Source organism: Macrotis lagotis, chromosome X (genome assembly GCF_037893015.1).
Source record: "Macrotis lagotis isolate mMagLag1 chromosome X, bilby.v1.9.chrom.fasta, whole genome shotgun sequence".
Taxonomy (NCBI): domain Eukaryota; kingdom Metazoa; phylum Chordata; class Mammalia; order Peramelemorphia; family Peramelidae; genus Macrotis; species Macrotis lagotis.
Genome location: NC_133666.1, coordinates 606,698,106 through 606,704,969, shown reverse-complemented (window position 1 = coordinate 606,704,969; position 6,864 = coordinate 606,698,106).

Here is a 6,864-nt window from a genome sequence, read left to right as displayed (position 1 = left end):
TAGTTTTGTACCTCCTTTTTCATTTGGTCAATTATAATTTTTAAGGATTTGTTTTTTTAGTGAATTTTTTTTTAATTTGATCATTTGGTTTTTTTGAGGAATTGCTTTTGTTTGTTTGTCATTTACTTACTCTCATTCTTCTCCTAGGCCATCAACTCAACATAATTCTTATTTCTTTTCCAAATATTTTTTATTTGATTTTAAATTTTTTTGAGCTTTTCTAAGAAGGCTTTTTGGGCTTGAGACTAATTCATATTCTCTTTTGAGATTTCATAGATAGGCATGTTGACATTGCTGTCCTCTTGAGTTTGTGTTTTGATCTTCCTGTTAACATAGTAGTTTTCTATGGTCAGGGCTCATTTCTGTTTTTTTCCTCATTTTTAAATGTATTTTCTATTCTAAAGTTGAGCTCTACTTTTGAGATATGGGAGGCACTTATCCCAGACTTCTTCCCCTGAAGTCCAGGCTCCTGGACTTGGACATTCTATACTGGGGTCTCAAGTTTTGGTGACTTGTTCAATATGCTGGGGTGGCCAAAATACTAGTCATGTCTGGGTTTCTGCTTTTGGTGCTAAGACTGTAGGTCTCACACCTGGCCTGCTCTGCTACTGCTCTGCTGAGCCAGACTGAGGGTCCTTAGTTGCTGATCTGTGCTGTGGTTAAGAGTTTCCCTCTGGTTTGCTCAGATATCATCTGTGCTGGGCAGTGTTCTTCTTTTGCTCAAGAGAGACAGATAAACCACAGGTGGAAGTTAAAATTCAATAAAACTAAGAACTTTTTATATGTGAATTAATTGAAAGTTTGACCAAATATAGCAGGCTACTTATTAAGCTTTGACCTTTACTAGGAAAAGGAATCTCCGTCACTGGATTAGAGACTTGATTTATTGCTGCTTTTGAGGGATATTGAGTTGCTCAGGCAACTTCCTGGCTTCCCTCACTCATCTTGGCTCCATCCCAATGAAAGTTCTAATTTTTTATAATTTATTTTAATTAGGATTTTTAAAGAGATTCCCCCTCCCCCCCCACTTCTTTCCACGGAGGTAAAATCAATCTCTATATCACAGATTCTAGATCTGCCTGTCCCAGACCAAGTGAATATATCTGGACCTTCTCCACATGGAATAAGGAAATGGAATTGGAAATACAAATATCTGAGAAAGAATCAAAGGTCAAAGATAAAATTTAATTTAGGAGTTAGAAGACAAAGTTCACAGAAAAACTTAGTAAAAGTAGTTAGAGGATCAATATATACAAAATCATCAAGATTTCTTAAGAAATGTGCTGGGAGAATAATGATTATAGCAGTTAGCATTTATATAGCTATTTAAAGTTGACAAAACACTTTATATACACCATTTCATTTGTTCTTCATTACAACCCTATGAAATAGGTGCCATTATCATTCCCGTTTTACAGAAGAAAAAAAACTGAGACAGAGACAGGTTATGATACTTGCCTAAATCTGCAAGGTTTGCAGAGTGCTCTGTAGGTACTCTCATTTGATCTTCGTAATAATATTGAGTTAGATACTATTATAACTCTGTTATAATTCTGTAGATGATTCAACTGAAGCAACATTCAAAGTTAGGAGTTCCTGACTTGAAGTCTAATGATCAATCTAATGTGCCATTTGTCACAAAATAATTCAATCTCAGATTTTGAAGGACCCTCTGGTCCAGACTCCCTTCTAAATTAGAAATCTCCTATATAGCATTCCTGGCTAGAGATAATCTAGATGGTAGTTGAGCACTACCAATAACTAATAATTTTCTATCTCATCTCTCCTGACTGAGAAGTAGGACATTTATGTAACTTAACTTCAGCTGGTCCCATTAATTGGCAATAAATCAGGCCATTTTTAAAGAGGCTTCGTTTGCTTTTGCCGCCCCCCCCCTCAAATTCTTTCCAAAATCTTTGGAAGGAAAGAGTTACTGTAACACTGGAATCAAAGCCAAATAACACTATAAAATTAGAGGTTAAAACTCACCTCCTATTCACATGCCTCACTTGCCTGTGAAGACAGTGATCATCTGTTGAAGGCAAAGTCACTCAGCTTCAGGTCCTCAGAGAATAACAAATTGTCTGATCATCACTTGCAGCAGAAAAGTTCTTGTTCACTGAAAGCAACTTATTAGACATGCTTGAGTAAGTCCCTGAAGAGAGGAAAACCAGTATTGGCAAACAGAAGAGTGAGGAGGTGGCAGATGCTTCTCTCACCTCTACCAATTTGAATATCACTATAATAGCTCCAACTTGGTTTGTCTTTTCCATGTTTCTGTCCTGCTTGTTCACATTTCAATTCTGATGGAATATTTTAAACTAACAGGCATAGTCAATGTCACAGAATGTTAGAGGAGAAATATGTCTTGGAAAATATGTTAGAACATGGATTGTTCAAATTGGAAGGGTTCTCAATATAAGGGAGATTAGAAAATAGAACAGAGACTGTTAGAACCAAAAAGGATCTTAGACCATAGAAGGTTAGAACACTGGTTCTAAGAACTAGAAGCAATTTTAGAATATAGAATACTTAAACATTCAGTAAAACATAGAATTCCAGAAATGTGTGGAACCTTAGAATAGAGAATGTCAGAACAAAGAAAATTCACAATACATTAGAATTAATATAATATTCCATAATAGAATAGAGAATGAATGAACTAGAAGGTCACTTAGGAATTATCTGGTCCAAAATTCTTAACTTGAGATTCATGAACCACCAAGGAATCCGTGAATAATTTCCAAGGGTTTGTGAACTTGAAAGGGAAAATAAAATCATTATTTTCATTAACCTCCAACCGAAACAGCATTTCATGTATTCATTTATTTAAAAACATTAGTTTTAAAAGGGTCCATTATTTTTACTAGGCTACTAATAGGATATTAGACACAAAAACATTGGTACATGTTCAAACTCTGATTTTACTGATCAAATCACCTTTAAACTACTTTGATGAATTACCCAAGATAGTTCAGTTCATTTTCTATTCTGACAGAATAATAATGGTAAAACATTAAACTTTTGTTTGATTATAAGTTCTGACATTCATTTACCCCATAGAAATAATGACAGTAAGGATCATAAAAGGATAAATAACTAAGGATCATAAAAAGATAAATAATTCATGTTCTTCACATTCAAGAATATTGCAGTCTAATAGATAATGAGAAATTTTATAACTGATATGTTTCTGTCTTTCAGCAATTCATTTGAACAAGAATTTATTTAGTGTTTACTATATCCAGAACTCTGTACTGAAGGTTGAGGGGTATACAAAGTTACACAGACATCTGTGTAAGATCCCAGGATCTTACTGGGAAGGTAAACCAAGAGCAAAAATTAATATGAGACAATTAAGTAAGAGACAAAAATAGTAAAGGAGTTTGCCACTCCTGTGGTAGATGAAAGAGAAGACCAATTTTCAAAATCACAGTCTCTCAGAATTAGAAGGACCTCAATGCCCATCCAATTCCAATCTTTATCTGAAATAGGATTCAAATCCCTTCTATAATGCAGTTGATAAGTGAACAATTCCAACTGCTTTTTTTTCATTCTTCATTCTTCTTGACCTCTATGTAGCCTTTGACAGTATCACTGTCTCCTCCTTGGTTCTCTCTTCTCTCTCTGTTTTCTGGACACTGTTCTCTTCTGGTTCTTCTCCTTTGTTGTATATTTATGCAGAGCATCCTCAATATAACTAAAACAGAATTCATTGTCTTCCCCCTAGATTCTTCCTTGCCTATCATTCCTGTTACTGTTAAGCACAATACCACCAGGTTCTCAGGCTCACAATCTAAGTGTCATCCTGCATTTCTCACTGTCTCTCACACACCCTATAAGCAATCTGTTGCCATGCCTTTTGGTTTTACCTTTCCAACATCACTTAAATATGGTGCCTTCTCTCCTCTTATATCACTGCTCACCTTGATCACAGCAATAGCTTGCTGGCTGATCTACCTACCTCCTCTCTCTCCTTTCCGATATCCTCCATTTAGCCACTAAAATGAGTTTTCTAAAGGAAAAGTCCAAGCATGTCCCCCCACATCTGCATGCATTTAATAAACTCCAGTGGCTATTGCCTTCAGGATTGAATTAAAAATGTTCCATTTGACATCCATTTGGCAAAACCCTTCACAAGTTAGCCTCCTACTAACTTGCCAATCTTCTTACCCCTTACTCATTGACACATTGATTCAATGACATTGGCCTTCTGACTCCTCATGCCTACAACTCTCTTCTTCCTTCACCTTGACTATTCTCTGACTTCTCTGATTTCTAAGTCGAAGTTAAAAATCTCACCTTCTACAAGAAGCCTTTCCCAAACACTCTTTAATCATACTTTACTTTTGCTTACTATCTCCTATTTATCTTGTATATAAATTTGTGTGTGTGTGTGTTTGTATATGTGTTTCTGTTTGTGTATGTATGTGTATATGTGTATGTATGCTTGACAAATGTTTATTGATTGATTCAAATTTTGCTTGAAGGACTTTAATTAGGAAGGATCTACTATCTCCAACTGTCAGAAGGTTTTGGCTTGTGTCTTTGTATGTTTTTTAATTCTATCTTATATCAAGTCTAAATCTGACTTCTTGTAATTTCCCCTATTGTTCTTAGTTCTACTCCTGACAAGGCTATTGGAAAAAAGTGACTTGGGGAAGTTGCATTTCAGTTCAGTGTTATGCTAATAACCCCCATTTTCAAAGAACTTTAAGGCTTTCTTGAGTCATGTTGTAATTTTAGCAATAAAAATAGCATTCATTACCTTCTTATTATAGGTGAGAAACTGAGTCTCTAAAGACAGGTTTTAAATTCATACTTTCTGGCTTCAATTCTATGTCCTTCCCGCTCTTTCCCCCATCCCCTCACTCACCTCCCCACCCCTTCATACTTTCTTAGATTGCAACTTCAGCTGAATAGGGATCAGGGTTGGAGTGGCAGAGACTATCTAGCTACAGAACACCTTTCTTTCAAACTCTCCTTCTCTAGCACAATTTAAGAAGAGTTTATAAAAATTACAATGAGTCATCAGACAGAACTTCATCTTCAATAGGCTGCTGATTAATAGAAATGAAAATTATCAAAGACTGCGAGACAGTGGGGCAAGGGATCTAGTCTAATTATGTCACCAGTAAATGACTGGCCTCAAAATGTCATGACTAATAATAAGTATAATAATGGATAGACAATGATGCTCAGCCCATCCACTTGTGTTGTTTTATTGCCTCCTTCTCAAGGATAGAATTTACTGATGAATATGACTCATCAAAAGTAGGAGTTGAATCTGTAATGTAGAAATTGAATGAGTATTATACTTTTCAGAATTTGTTTCTTAAATTCAACAAATATTTATTAGATATGAGGCATTATGCTAGAAATTGGGCATAAGCCAACACAGTGTCTTATTTCAAAAAGTTTACAATCTACTGGAGGTAAGGGTGAGGTGTGATGCATGTTGAAACAAGTTGAATAAAAGGTAGACTGTGATAAAGAACTGGATTAAGGACTCCAGGGGGAAAAATTTAGATGAAAGAGATCACTCTCAGTCAGAGCAATCAGGGAAGCTTCATGGAAGAGTCTGTGAAATGGATTTTAAAACGAGATAAATTTAAATTTGCAAATTGGATGTTTATATTACTCTAGGTATGAGGGATGTCCTGGTTGAATTCATTGAGGCAAGCAGGGGAAAGAAAAGAAGAAAAGAAAATTTGGACAATAGCTGATAGTATTGTTTGACTAAAATATATCTTGTATTAAAGGGGAAAAAAAACCACCATGAAATAAACTGGTCACAAAAACCAGATTGCTTTAGCAATAAAAACAGGCATTAACACAACAATGATAAATTTAATCAACATTATTACTATCTATATTATTATATAAGCATTTAGACAACAATTTAAGTTATTTTTACAAAGATTTTACATGCATTGTTTCATTTGATACACAACTACAATAAGTTCTATTTACAACAACTATATTCTCCTTATCCCCCATTTTCATTTTCATTTAGTAGATAAGGAAATTGAAGTTCGAGTCAAATGTGTTATTTGCCCAGGATCTCAAGAGTTAGTAAGTTCATGAGTCCAGATATCAGATGAGATTTTCAAACACTGGAAATAAATTAAGATAATTTCAAGATAGAAGCAATTACCTACTCTGTCCCTTCCAAATGTGTATGGTTTTTGGTGGTAGTGGTAAAAAACAACATTTAGCCTTTCTGGCCCATGTTTATGTATCTATAATAAAAGGAGAGTGAACACAATGAGCATTTAAGGTCCTTTAGAGTTTGAAGTCAATGGTCACATGATTCCCAGAACTCTGTCCACTATAAACCACTACATTGCATCATTTCCTACAAGCAGAGGGGAATCACTGAGACACTTTGAGCAAAGGAGTGGCATTTTTCACATCTGTGCAATTAGCAATATGACTCTGAAAGTTCTGTGAAAGATAAATTGAACAAGGAGAGATTAGAGTCAGTAAGATCAATATGGAAGTGATTAAGGTTCTTTAAGAAATAAATACTGAGAGCTTAAGGGACCCTAGTTTGGATAATATAGGCATTAAGCTGGTTCTACTTGCCAACAGATGAGAGAACTAGGATTAGAATGGAAGCACCAGGGAGATAGATTTAGAAATTCTTGTAATGAACTTCCTAACAATTAATAGTATTATTCAAAAGAAGAATGAGTTGGATATATTTTAGGTATATTATAGATGACATTTAAGCTTTTGGTATTGATTTGACTAGCTTATGTCGAAGATCCCTGTGACTTCTGGGATGCTATTCTATGAATGTTTAAAATCTGATTTTTTCTAGCTTGTGACATAAACATGTCACCTACTTGGTTTGCTCTT